The sequence below is a fragment of the Triticum aestivum genome, chromosome 2D, assembly GCF_018294505.1.
Source record: "Triticum aestivum cultivar Chinese Spring chromosome 2D, IWGSC CS RefSeq v2.1, whole genome shotgun sequence".
NCBI classification, from domain to species: domain Eukaryota; kingdom Viridiplantae; phylum Streptophyta; class Magnoliopsida; order Poales; family Poaceae; genus Triticum; species Triticum aestivum.
Genome location: NC_057799.1, coordinates 202,057,300 through 202,072,466, shown reverse-complemented (window position 1 = coordinate 202,072,466; position 15,167 = coordinate 202,057,300).

Genomic DNA, 15,167 nt, shown 5'->3' with positions numbered 1-15,167 from the left:
ACATTGATGAATTGGAGCTAGTTCTATGTCACCCTATGTTATAACTGTTGCATGAATAATCGCATCCGGCATAATTCTCCATCACCGATCCAATGCCTACGAGCTTTTCACATATTGTTCTTCGCTTATTTACTTTTCCGTTGCTACTATTACAATTACTACAAAACTATCACCGTTACTTTTGCCACCGTTACTATTACTTCCATACTACTTTGCTACTAAATACTTTGCTGCAGATATTAAGTTATCTAGGTGTGGTTGAATTGACAACTCAACTGCGAATACTTGAGAATATTCTTTGGCTCCCCTTGTGTCGAATCAATAAATTTGGGTTGAATACTCTACCCTCGAAAACTGTTGCGATCCCCTATACTTGTGGGTTATCAACCACCAACGATATAAAAGCGCTCATTGTTATGGGCTTGGCGTACAAGAACCTTGTCAAAATAAATGAGGACTACAGGGTCTGGGGTAGCACAAAGAAGGACTCCCTGGTTGAACTCGCCTCGGCCATCATCGACCCCTACTACGAAAAGATGAAGCAGGATGCCCAGAGAACAAGTCCCATATCCTGGCACAGGGCCTGGATGCGACAACTGGATGAACGTCACCTCAGGTTCGTGGCCAAGAGCGTGTACACATGCTACGAGATGCACAGGAGGATCATTGACATGAGGAAGTGCCTCGTTACCCAAATCGACGAGCCCGGATCGAGCCACAAGCAGAGCAAGCATCACAAGAAGTAGATGATGATCAGATGATCGTTTATGCTAGTTAATCATGCATGTAATATATAGTTTATGTTGGGGAACATAGTAATTTCAAAAAAATTCCTATGCACACGCAAGATCATGGTGATGCATAGCAACGAGAGGGGAGAGTGTTGTCCACGTACCCTCGTAGACCGAAAGCGGAAGCGTTAACACAACGCTGTTGATGTAGTCGTACGTCTTCACGATCGGACCGATCAAGTACCAAACGCACGGCACCTCCGAGTTCAGCACACGTTCAGCTCGATGATGTCCCTCGAACTCAGATCCAGCCGAGTGTTGAGGGAGAGTTTCGTCAGCACGACGGCGTGGTGACAATGATGATGTTCTACCGACGCAGGGCTTCGCCTAAGCACCGCTACGATATTATCGAGGTGTAATATGGTGGAGGGGGGCACCGCACACGGCTAAGAGATCAATGATCAATTGTGTGTCCAGAGGTGCCCCCCTGCCCCCGTATATAAAGGAGCAAGGGGGGGGGTTCGGCCGGCCAAAGGGGAGAGGCGCGCCAGGAGGAGTCCTACTCCTACCGGGAGTAGGACTCCCCCCCTTTTCCATGTTGGACTAGGAGAGAGAGGGGGAAGAGGTGGAGGGGAGGAAGGAAGGGGGGTGCCACCCCCCTCTCCTTGTCCTATTCGGACTGGGGGGAGGGGCGTGCGGCCCTGCCCTGGCCTCCTCTCCTCTCTTCCACCTAGGCCCACTAAGGCCCATTAAGTTACCGGGGGGTTCCGGTAACCTCCCGGTACTCCGGAAAAATCCCGACTTCACCCGGAACACTTCCGATATCCAAACATAGGCTTCCAATATATCAATCTTTATGTCTCGACCATTTCGAGACTCCTCGTTATGTCCGTGATCACATCCGGGACTCCGAACAACCTTCGGTAGATCAAAACATATAAACTCATAATATAACTGTCATCGTAACGTTAAGCGTGCGGACCCTAGGGGTTCGAGAACTATGTAGACATGACCGAGACACCTCTCCGGTCAATAACCAATAGCGGAACCTAGATGCCCATATTGTCCCACATATTCTATGAAGATCTTTATCGGTCAGACCGCATAACAACATACGTTGTTCCCTTTGTCATCGGTATGATACTTGCCCGAGATTCGATCATCGGCATCTCGATACCTAGTTCAATCTCGTTACCGGCAAGTCTCTTTACTCGTTCCGTAATACATCATCCCGCAACTAACTCATTAGTTACAATGCTTGCAAGGCTTATAGTGATGTGTATTACTGAGTGGGCCCAGAGATACCTCTCCGACAATCGGAGTGACAAATCCTAATCTCGAAATACGCCAACCCAACAATTACCTTTGGAGACACCTGTAGAGCACCTTTATAATCACCCAGTTACGTTGTGACGTTTGGTAGCACACAAAGTGTTCCTCCGGTAAACGGGAGTTGCATAATCTCATAGTCATAGGAACATGTATAAGTCATGAAGAAAGCAATAGTAACATACTAAACGATCGAGTGCTAAGCTAACGGAATGGGTCAAGTCAATCACATCATTCTCCTAATGATGTGATCCCGTTAATCAAATGACAACTCATGTCTATGGCTAGGAAACATAACCATCTTTGATCAACGAGCTAGTCAAGTAGAGGCATACTAGTGACACTCTGTTTGTCTATGTATTCACACAAGTATTATGTTTCCGGATAATACAATTCTAGCATGAATAATAAACATTTATCATGACATAAGGAAATAAATAATAACTTTATTATTGCCTCTAGGGCATATTTCCTTCAGTCTCCCACTTGCACTAGAGTCAATAATCTAGATTACACAGTAATGATTCTTACACCCATGGAGTCTTGGTGCTGATCATGTTTTGCTCGTGGAAGAGGCTTAGTCAACGGGTCTACAACATTCAGATCCGTATGTATCTTGCAAATTTCTATGTCTCCCACCTGGACTAAATCCCGGATGGAATTGAAGCGTCTTTTGATGTGCTTGGTTCTCTTGTGAAATCTGGATTCCTTTGCAAAGGCAATTGCACCAGTATTGTCACAAAAGATTTTCATTGGACCCGATGCACTAGGTATGACACCTAGATCGGATATGAACTCCTTCATCTAGACTCCTTCATTTGCTGCTTCCAAAGCAGCTATCTACTCCGCTTCACACGTAGATCCCGCCACGACACTTTGCTTAGAACTGCACCAACTGACAGCTCCACCGTTCAATGTAAACACGTATCCGGTTTGCGATTTAGAATCGTCCGGATCAGTGTCAAAGCTTGCATCAACGTAACCATTTACGATGAGCTCTTTGTCACCTCCATAAACGAGAAACATATCCTTAGTCCTTTTCAGGTATTTCAGGATGTTCTTGACCACTGTCCAGTGATCCACTCCTGGATTACTTTGGTACCTCCCTGCTAAACTTATAGCAAGGCACACATCAGGTCTGGTACACAGCATTGCATACATGATAGAGCCTATGGCTGAAGCATAGGGAACATCTTTCATCTTCTCTCTATCTTCTGCAGTGGCCGGGCATTGAGTCTTACTCAATCTCACACCTTGTAATACAGGCAAGAACCCTTTCTTTGCTTGATCCATTTTGAACTTCTTCAAAACTTTGTCAAGGTATGTGCTTTGTGAAAGTCCAATTAAGTGTCTTGATCTATCTCTATAGATCTTGATGCCCAATATATATGCAGCTTCACCGAGGTCTTTCATTGAAAAACTCTTATTCAAGTATCCCTTTATGCTATCCAGAAATTCTATATCATTTCCAATTAGTAATATGTCATCCACATATAATATCAGAAATGCTACTGAGCTCCCACTCACTTTCTTGTAAATACAGGCTTCTCCAAAAGTCTGTATAAAACCAAATGCTTTGATCACACTATCAAAGCGTTTATTCCAACTCCGAGAGGCTTGCACCAGTCCATAAATGGATCGCTGGAGCTTGCACACTTTGTTAGCTCCCTTTGGATCGACAAAACCTTCTGGTTGCATCATATACAACTCTTCTTCCAGAAATCCATTCAGGAATGCAGTTTTGACATCCATTTGCCAAATTTCATAATCATAAAATGCGGCAATTGCTAACATGATTCGGACAGACTTGAGCATCGCTACGGGTGAGAAGGTCTCATCGTAGTCAATCCCTTGAACTTGTCGAAAACCTTTCACAACAAGTCGAGCTTTATAGACAGTAACATTACCGTCAGCGTCAGTCTTCTTCTTGAAGATCCATTTATTTTCAATGGCTTGCCGATCATCGGGCAAGTCAACCAAAGTCCATACTTTGTTCTCATACATGGATCCCATCTCGGATTTCATGGCCTCAAGCCATTTTGCGGAATCTGGGCTCACCATCGCTTCTTCATAGTTCGTAGGTTCGTCATGGTCTAGTAACATAACCTCCAGAACAGGATTACCGTACCACTCTGGTGCGGATCTTAATCTGGTTGACCTACGAGGTTCAGTAATAACTTGATCTGAAGTTTCATGATCATTATCATTAACTTCCTCACTAATTGGTGTAGGTGTCGCAGAAACTGGTTTCTGTGATGATCTACTTTCCAATAAGGGAGCAGGTACAGTTACCTCATCAAGTTCTACTTTCCTCCCACTCACTTCTTTCGAGAGAAACTCCTTCTCCAGAAAGGATCCATTCTTAGCAAAGAATGTCTTGCCTTCGGATCTGTGATAGAAGGTGTACCCAACAGTCTCCTTTGGGTATCCTATGAAGACACATTTCTCCGATTTAGGTTCGAGCTTATCAGGTTGAAGTTTCTTCACATAAGCATCGCAACCCCAAACTTTAAGAAACGACAACTTTGGTTTCTTGCCAAACCATAGTTCATAAGGCGTCGTCTCAACGGATTTCGATGGTGCCCTATTTAGAGTGAATGCAGCCGTCTCTAAAGCATAACCCCAAAACGATAGTGGTAAATCAGTAAGAGACATCATAGATCGAACCATATCTAGTAAAGTACGATTATGACGTTCGGACACACCATTACGTTGTGGTGTTCCGGGTGGCGTGAGTTGCGAAACTATTCCGCATTGTTTCAAATGTAGGCCAAACTCGTAACTCAAATATTCTCCTCCACGATCTGATCGTAGAAACTTTATTTTCTTGTTACGATGATTTTCAACTTCGCTCTGAAATTCTTTGAACTTTTCAAATGTTTCAGACTTATGTTTCATTAAGTAGATATACCCATATCTGCTCAAATCATCTGTGGAGGTGAGAAAATAACGATATCCGCCACGAGCCTCAATATTCATCAGACCACATACATCTGTATGTATGATTTCCAACAAATTAGTTGCTCTCTCCATAGTTCCGGAGAACGGTGTTTTAGTCATCTTGCCCATGAGACACGGTTTGCAAGTACCAAGTGATTCCAAAAGTCCATCATTATGGAGTTTCTTCATGCGCTTTACACCGATATGACCTAAACGGCAGTGCCACAAATAAGTTGCACTATCATTATCAACTCTGCATCTTTTGGCTTCGACATTAGGAATATGTGTGTCACTACTACCGAGATTCATTAAAAATAGACCACTCTTCAAGGGTGCATGACCATAAAAGATATTACTCATATAAATAGAACAACCATTATTCTCTGATTTAAATGAATAACCGTCTCGCATCAAACAAGATCCAGATATAATGTTCATGCTCAACGCTGGCACCAAATAACAATTATTTAGGTCTAATACTAATCCCGAAGGTAGATGTAGAGGTAGCGTGCCGACGGCGATCACATCGACTTTGGAACCGTTTCCCACGCGCATCGTCACCTCGTCCTTGGCCAGTGTTCGCTTAATCCGTAGTCCCTGTTTCGAGTTGCAAATATTAGCAACAGAACCAGTATCAAATACCCAGGTGCTACTGCGAGCTCTGGTAAGGTACACATCAATAACATGTATATCACATATACCTTTGTTCACCTTGCCATCCTTCTTATCCGCCAAATACTTGGGGCAGTTCCGCTTCCAGTGACCAGTCTGCTTGCAGTAGAAGCACTCAGTCTCAGGCTTAGGTCCAGATTTGGGTTTCTTCTCCTGAACAGCAACTTGCTTGTTGTTCTTCTTGAAGTTCCCCTTCTTCTTCCCTTTGCCCTTTTTCTTGAAACTAGTGGTCTTATTGACCATCAACACTTGATGCTCCTTTTTGATTTCTACCTCCGCTGCCTTTAGCATTGCGAAGAGCTCGGGAACTGTCTTATTCATCCCTTGCATGTTATAGTTCATCATGAAGCTCTTGTAGCTTGGTGGCAGTGATTGAAGAATTCTGTCAATGACGCTATCATCCGGAAGATTAACTCCCAGTTGAATCAAGTGATTGTTATACCCAGACATTTTGAGTATATGCTCACTGATAGAACTATTCTCTTCCATCTTGCAGCTGTAGAACTTATTGGAGACTTCATATCTCTCAATCCGGGCATTTCCTTGAAATATTAACTTCAACTCCTGGAACATCTCATATGCTCCATGACGTTCAAAACGTCGTTGAAGACCCGGTTCTAAGCCGTAAAGCATGGCACACTGAACTATCGAGTAGTCATCAGCTTTGCTCTGCCAGATGTTCATAACCTCTGGTGTTGCTCTTGCAGCAGGCCTGGCACCCAGCGGTGCTTCCAGGACGTAATTCTTCTGTGCAGCAATGAGGATAATCCTAAAGTTACGGACCCAGTCCGTATAATTGCTACCATCATCTTTCAACTTTGCTTTCTCAAGGAACGCATTAAAATTCAACGGAACAACAGCACGGGCCATCTATCTACAATTAACATAGACAAGCAAGATACTATCAGGTACTAAGTTCATGATAAATTTAAGTTCTATTAATCATATTACTTAAGAACTCCCACTTAGATAGACATCCCTCTAATCATCTAAGTGATTACGTGATCCAAATCAACTAAACCATAACCGATCATCACGTGAAATGGAGTAGTTTTCAATGGTGAACATCACTATGTTGATCATATCTACTGTATGATTCACGCTCGACCTTTCGGTCTCAGTGTTCGAGGCCATATCTGCATATGCTAGGCTCGTCAAGTTTAACCTGAGTATTCTGCGTGTGCAAAACTGGCTTGCACCCGTTGTAGATGGACGTAGAGCTTATCACACCCGATCATCATGTGGTGTCTGGGCACGACGAACTTTGGCAACGGTGCATACTCAGGGAGAACACTTTTATCTTGAAATTTAGTGAGAGATCATCTTATAATGCTACCGTCAATCAAAGCAAGATAAGATGCATAAAAGATAAACATCACATGCAATCAATATAAGTGATATGATATGGCCATCATCATCTTGTGCTTGTGATCTCCATCTCCGAAGCACCGTCATGATCACCATCGTCACCGGCGCGACACCTTGATCTCCATCGTAGCATCGTTGTCGTCTCGCCAACTATTGCTTCTACGACTATCGCTACCTCTTAGTGATAAAGTAAAACAATTACATGGCGATTGCATTGCATACAATAAAGCGACAACCATATGGCTCCTGCCAGTTGCCGATAACTCGGTTACAAAACATGATCATCTCATACAATAAAATTCAGCATCATGTCTTGACCATATCACATCACAACATGCCCTGCAAAAACAAGTTAGACGTCCTCTACTTTGTTGTTGCAAGTTTTACGTGGCTGCTACGGGCTTAGCAAGAACCGTTCTTACCTACGCATCAAAACCACAATGATAGTTTGTCAAGTTGGTGCTATTTTAACCTTCGCAAGGACCGGGCGTAGCCACACTCGGTTCAACTAAAGTGAGAGAGACAGACACCCGCCAGTCACCTTTAAGCAACGAGTGCTCGCAACGGTGAAACCAGTCTCGCGTAAGCGTATGCGTAATGTCGGTCCGGGCCGCTTCATCTCACAATACCGCTGAACCAAAATATGACATGCTGGTAAGCAGTATGACTTATATCGCCCACAACTCACTTGTGTTCTACTCGTGCATATAACATCAACGCATAAAACCAGGCTCGGATGCCACTGTTGGGGAACGTAGTAATTTCAAAAAAATTCCTACGCACACACAAGATCATGGTGATGCATAGCAACGAGAGGGGAGAGTGTTGTCCACGTACCCTCGTAGACTGAAAGCGGAAGCGTTAACACAACGCGGTTGATGTAGTCGTACGTCTTCACGATTCGACCAATCAAGTACCGAACGCACGGCACCTCCGAGTTCAGCACACGTTCAGCTCGATGACGTCCCTCGAACTCAGATCCAGCCGAGTGTTGAGGGAGATTTTCGTCAGCACGACGGCGTGGTGACAATGATGATGTTCTACCGACGCAGGGCTTCGCCTAAGCACCGCTACAATATTATCGAGGTGTAATATGGTGGAGGGGGGCACCGCACATGGCTAAGAGATCAATGATCAATTGTGTGTCCAGAGGTGCCCCCCTGCCCCCGTATATAAAGGAGCAAGGGGGGTTCGGCCGGCCAAAGGGGAGAGGCGCCAGGAGGAGTCCTACTCCTACCGGGAGTAGGACTCCCCCCTTTTCCATGTTGGACTAGGAGAGAGAGGGGGAAGAGGTGGAGGGGAGGAAGGAAGGGGAGGCGCCGCCCCCCTCTCCTTGTCCTATTCGGACTGGGGGGAGGGGTGTGCGGCCCTGCCCTGGCCTCCTCTCCTCTCTTCCACCTAGGCCCACTAAGGCCCATTAAGTTACCGGGGGGTTCCGGTAACCTCCCGGTACTCCGGAAAAATCCCGATTTCACCCGGAACACTTCCGATATCCAAACATAGGCTTCCAATATATCAATCTTTATGTCTCGACCATTTCGAGACTCCTCGTTATGTCCGTGATCACATCCGGGACTCCGAACAACCTTCGGTAGATCAAAATATATAAACTCATAATATAACTGTCATCGTAACGTTAAGCGTGCGGACCCTACGGGTTCGAGAACTATGTAGACATGACCGAGACACCTCTCCGGTCAATAACCTATAGCGGAACCTGGATGCTCATATTGGCTCCCACATATTCAACGAAGATCTTTATCGGTCAGACCGCATAACAACATACGTTGTTCCCTTTGTCATCGGTATGTTACTTGCCCGAGATTCGATCGTCGGTATCTCGATACCTAGTTCAATCTCGTTACCGGCAAGTCTCTTTACTCGTTCCGTAATACATCATCCCGCAACTAACTCATTAGTTACAATGCTTGCAAGGCTTATAGTGATGTGTATTACTGAGTGGGCCCAGAGATACCTCTCCGACAATCGGAGTGACAAATCCTAATCTCGAAATACGCCAACCCAACAAGTACCTTTGGAGACACCTGTAGAGCACCTTTATAATCACCCAGTTACGTTCTGACGTTTGGTAGCACACAAAGTGTTCCTCCGGTAAACGGGAGTTGCATAATCTCATAGTCATAGGAACATGTATAAGTCATGAAGAAAGCAATAGGAACACACTAAACGATTGAGTGCTAAGCTAACGGAATGGTCAAGTCAATCACATCATTCTCCTAATGGTGTGATCCCGTTAATCAAATGACAACTCATGTCTATGGCTAGGAAACATAACCATCTTTGATCAACGAGCTAGTCAAGTAGAGGCATACTAGTGACACTCTGTTTGTCTATGTATTCACACAAGTATTATGTTTCCGGTTAATACAATTCTAGCATGAATAATAAACATTTGTCATGATATAAGGAAATAAATAATAACTTTATTATTGCCTCTGGGGCATATTCCCTTCAGTTTACTTTATTGGTGTGTATATTGGTGTGTGGAAATATCATGTGTGTAGTAGCCACCTATGTAATTATGCATGTAATAGTTTACTTTGGTGTGTGCAAGTGCCATGGTTGTAGTAGCCACCTATGTAAGTGGATGTTTAATTTGGTTATGCAACCATGTCCTTATAAGTGTGTGTGTGTGTGTGTGTGTATGTTGTTGTTCTGTATGCAATCCCATCGCACAACACACACGTCTTATTAGCAGCAACCATCTATGTTATTGTCGGTCTTCTCACACATTTCTGATTACAGACCTGTTTGCCGCGTATCACACACATCTTGTTATATTGAACCGTTTCTGTTCTCTTTTCTCAACACAAACAGTTCATCCGAGTGAACCGCATGCCGTATATCGCACACACCTTGATCTGGCTGACCATTTCTTTTGTGTTGCCTAATCACAAACAGTTCATCTGAGTGAACTGTCTGATGTATATTGCATACACCTTCATCTGGTTGCCCATTTCTTTTGTTCCTCCTCATCACAAACAGTTAATTGAACTGACGTATGCCCTGCATTGCACACGCAACTAAAATCTGAACCGTGTTTGATGCATCCGTCATCGCAAATGTTTTGCACCTTTTTGACGGGGTTTTTACACCATCGTTTGCGATTATTGCATCGCACACAATTTCGTCGAAGGGTCTCAAGATTACCTCTCAAACTACATGATTGGTGGGCATGCAAAGGTTAAAGTATTTCTACCAGGACACGATGATTATCTAGATGTTTTCATGAAGACTGTGAAGGATGGGCAGTCGGCCATCACAAGGGGTTGGACTAGAGTCGTGCGTGCCTTCTGCATGGAGGAGGGTACAATATGGGCATTCCGCTTCACCTTGTTCAGCAACCAGAATGTATTTTGCCTCTTTCTATACCGTCTTTAATAGTACAAGTATACAACTGTGGTTCATCATTCTTTATTTGGTTCTTATGTAATTCTTGAACATATGTACCTATGAATCGAATGATGGATTGGTTGTTTGAACCTGATGGATATGAATAAAGCTACATCATACATTCAAATTCAAATCCAAATCTGGTATAATTTGAAATAGCAGCAATTAAATCACGGTGAAATTACGCCCTCTAGGTCGTTACGGCACACAGTTGGTAAAATACAAACGTTTGCGATATACACCATAATCCGACACGGTTCACAAAGAGGAAACGTGTGCAAGCATGCACACAGTTGCCGTTTGCAAAGCATGTGCGATGTCAGACAATATCATAAACAGTGCGGGCAAACTAAACGTTTGTGTTAGTTGCCTTATCGTACACGATCCGCAACCATGAACTATTTCTGATGAAGTATGCATCGTACACGTTGCACCACAGAATAGTGTGTGCGATAGTTGTCGTGTACGACGATGTTACGATGGTCCGACATTTCGTAATCCTGTCCGACACTCGTATGACGATTAGCTAATCTTCTTAATTAGTTATCGCATACAATTTGGGAAAAGCAAGTGTGTGTGATTGTATGCTTATCATACACGTTCTATAATAGTGAACCGTTTGTGATGGACCGCGCATCGTAAACATAGCACCACAGAATACCGACTAGGATGGCAATGCGAGCACAAACGAGTAGGAGTACTGTACATGGATCTTGGCTCCCCATCCACGACAGTTTCTGGGTCATTTGGGAAGGACCCCCTATCACCCACACTCACTTGGCGACAGTGATACGTCTTCAACGTATCTACAATTTTTTATTGTTCCATGCTATTATATTATCTGTTTTGGATGTTTTATATGCATTAATATGCTATTTTATATGATTTTTGGGACTAACCTATTAACCTAGAGCCTAGTGCCAGTTCCTGTTTTTTCCTTGTTTTAGAGTGTCGCGGAAAAGGAATACCAAACAGAGTCCAAACGGAATGAATCTTTCGTGGTGATTTTTCTTGGACCATAAGACATCCAGAGGGCTTGGAGTGCATGTCAGGAAAGCCACGAGGCGGCCACAAGGTCGAGAGGCGCGCCCAGGAGGGTAGGGCGCGCCCCCACCCTTGTGGGCCCCTCGTGACTCCACCGACCTATTTCTTCCACCTATATGTTCACAAATATCCCAAAACCTTCCAGGGGAGCCACGAAACCACTTTTCCACCGCCGCAACCTTCTGTACCCGTGAGATCCCATCTAGGGGCCTTTTCCAGCGTCCTGCCGGAGGGGGATTCGATCATGGAGGGCTTCTACATCAACACCATTTCCTGTCCGATGAAGCGTGAGTAGTTTACCACAGACCTACGGGTCTGTAGCTAGTAGCTAGATGGCTTCTTCTCTCTCTTTGATTCTCAATACAAAGTTCTCCTCGATGTTCTTGGAGATTTATTTGATGTAATACTCTTTTGCGGTGTGTTTGCCGAGATTCGATGAATTGTGGATTTATGATCAGCTTATCTATGAATATTATTTGAATCTCCTCTGAATTCTTATATGCATGATTTGATATCTTTGCAAGTCTCTTCGAACTATCGATTTGGTTTGGCCAACTAGATTGGTTTTTCTTGCAATGGGAGAAGTGCTTAGCTTTGGGTTCAATCTTGCAGTGCTCGATCCTAGTGACAGAAGGGGAACCGACACGTATTCTATTGTTGCCATCGAGGATAAAAATATGTGGTTTTCATCGTATTGCTTGAGTTAATTCCTCTACATCATGTCATCTTTCTTAATTTGTTACTCCATTCTTTATGAACTTAATACTCTAGATGCATGCTGGATAGCGGCCGATGTGTGGAGTAATAGTAGTAGATGCAGGCTGGAGTCGGTCCACTTGACACGGACGTGATGCCTATATTCATGATCGTTGCCTTAGATATCGTCATAACTTTGCACTTTTCTATCAATTGCTCGGCAGTAATTTGTTCACCCACCGTAATATTTTCTATCTTGAGCGAAGCCTCTAGTGAAACTATGGCCCCCGGGTCTACTTTCCATCATATAAGTTTCCGATCTACAATTTTAGTTTCCTATTTACTTTCTTTGCAATCTTTTACTTTCCGTTCCATAAACCAAAAATACTGAAAATATTACTTTACTGTTTATCCATCTATATCATATCTCACTTTGCAAATAACCATGAAGGGATTGACAACCCCTTTATCGCGTTGGGTGCAAGTTGGTGTTTGTTTGTGCTGGTATTCGGTGGCTTGTGCGTTGTCTCCTACTGGATTGATACCTTGGTTCTCAAAACTGAGGGAAATACTTACTCTACTTTGCTGCATCACCCTTTCCTCTTCAAGGGAAAAACCAACGCAAGCTCAAGAGGTAGCAGATGGTTCCAAATGTTGTCGCGGAAAGGGGTTAAAAACTGTTTGTATAGCACTGACGCGTACCAGTGCTATCCTATCACACCTACAAAGTACTTTTAGTTTCATACTTGTTCTAGATAAAGTGAACGTTAAGCGTGCATAGAGTTGTATCGGTGGTTGATAGAACTTGAGGGAATATTTCTTCTACCTTTAGCTCCTCGTTGGGTTCGACACTCTTACTTATCTAGAAAGGCTACAACTGATCCCCTATACTTGTGGGTTATCAATCACCGCAAGATTGAACCCATCACAAAGCACCTCTCCCATTGCAAGATAAATCAATCTAGTTGGCCAAACCAAATTACTGTTGGGAAATTGATAGAAAAGCGAATAATCATGACTATATCCAAGGCAATGACCATGTATATAGGCATCATGTCTGAGACAAGTAGACCGAATCCTGCCTGCATCTACTACTATTACTCCACACATCGACCGCTATCCAGCATGCATATAGAGTATTATAAGTTCATAAAGAACGGAGTCACGCCTTAAGCAAGATAACATGATCTAGACAAAGTAAAGTCAAGCAATACGAATAAACCCCATCGTTTTATCCTTAATGGCAACAATACAAATACGTGTCTTGTCCCCTTCTGTCACTAGGATATAGATCACCACAAGATTGAACCCATCACAAAGCACCTCTCCCATTGCAAGATAAATCAATCTAGTTGGCCAAACCAAATCAATTGAATGGAGAGAAATACAAATCTATAATAATCATTCATAAAAGAGTTCAGAGAAAACTCAAATAATATTCATGAATAATCTGATCATAAACTCACAATTCATCGGATCCCAACAAACATACCGCAAAAAGATTACATCGAATAGATCTCCAAGAACATCAAGGAGAACATTGTATTGAAGATCAAAGAGAGAGAAGAAGCCATCTAGCTACTAGCTATGGACCCGTAGGTCTGTGGTAAACTACTCACACATCAACAGAGGGGCAGCAAGGTTGATGTAGAAGCCCTTCGTGATTGATTCCCCCTCCGGCAGAGTGCCAGAAAAGGCCTCTAGATAGGATATCGCGAGAACAGAAACTTGCGGCGACGGAAAAAGTTTTTGGGTGGCTCTCTGTTGGTTTCCCAATTTTAGAGAATTTATAGAGGCAAAATTAGGTCAAACAGAGCAAAGGAGGGGCACGGAGCACTAGGGCACGCCTACCCCCCTAGGCGCTGCTACTTGTGATCCGCGTTGGTATTTCCCCGAAGATGAGGGGATGATGCAGCACAACAGAGATAAGTATTTCCCTCAGTTATGAAACCAAGGTTATCAATCTAGTAGGAGAACCAAGCAACACTTTGTAGACATCACCTGCACACAAACAACAAATTGAGATAGTTTAAATACTCGCAATCCATCACAAATTGAGATAGTTTAAATACTCGCAACCCATCACAATATCGAACCCATCACAAATTGAGATAGTTTAAATACTCATAACCCATCACAAATTGAGATTATTATGTCTATTTCTGTCACTGAGATTGAGCACTGCAAGATCGAACCCAAAACAAAGCAGCTCTTCCCATGGCAAGATAAATCAATCTAGTTGGCGAAACCAAACCAATAAATCGGAGAAGAAATGCGAAGCTATAACAATCATGCATAAAAGAGTTCAGAGAAGACTCAAATAATATTCGCGGATAAATCTGATCATAAACTCACAATTCATCGGGTCCCAACAAACACACCGCAAAAAAGAGTTACATCAAATAAATCTCCAAGAATATCGAGGAGAACATTGTATTGAGGATCAAAAAGAGAGAAGAAGCCATCTAGCTACTAATTGCGGGCCCGTATGTCCGAGGTAAACTACTCACGCATCATCGAAGGGGCAATAACGATGATGAAGAACCCCTCCGTGATCGTTACCCCCTTTGGCAGAGTGCCGAAAAATGTCTCTAGATTGGATCTCGTGGTTCTGGAACTTGCGGCAGCTGGAAAAGTATTTCATCGACTCCCCTAGGGTTTTGGGGATTTTAGAGTATTTATAGAGGTGGAAGTAGGTCAAGGCAGAGCTCATGGGCCCCACTACCCACCAGGGCACGCCGGAGTAGCGCGCCCTGGTGCCTAGTGGGCCCCATGAGCCTCTTCTGGTTCCCTCACGAAGCTTCCAGGGTCTCTTATTGCTAGAAAAAAAATCTCCAAAAAGTTTCGTGGCATTTGGACTTCGTTTGGTATTGATATTCTACAAAGTAAAAAACAAGCAAAAAATAGCAACTCACACTGGGCACTATGTCAATAGGTTAGTCCCAAAAAATGATATAAAGTTGCTAGTAAATG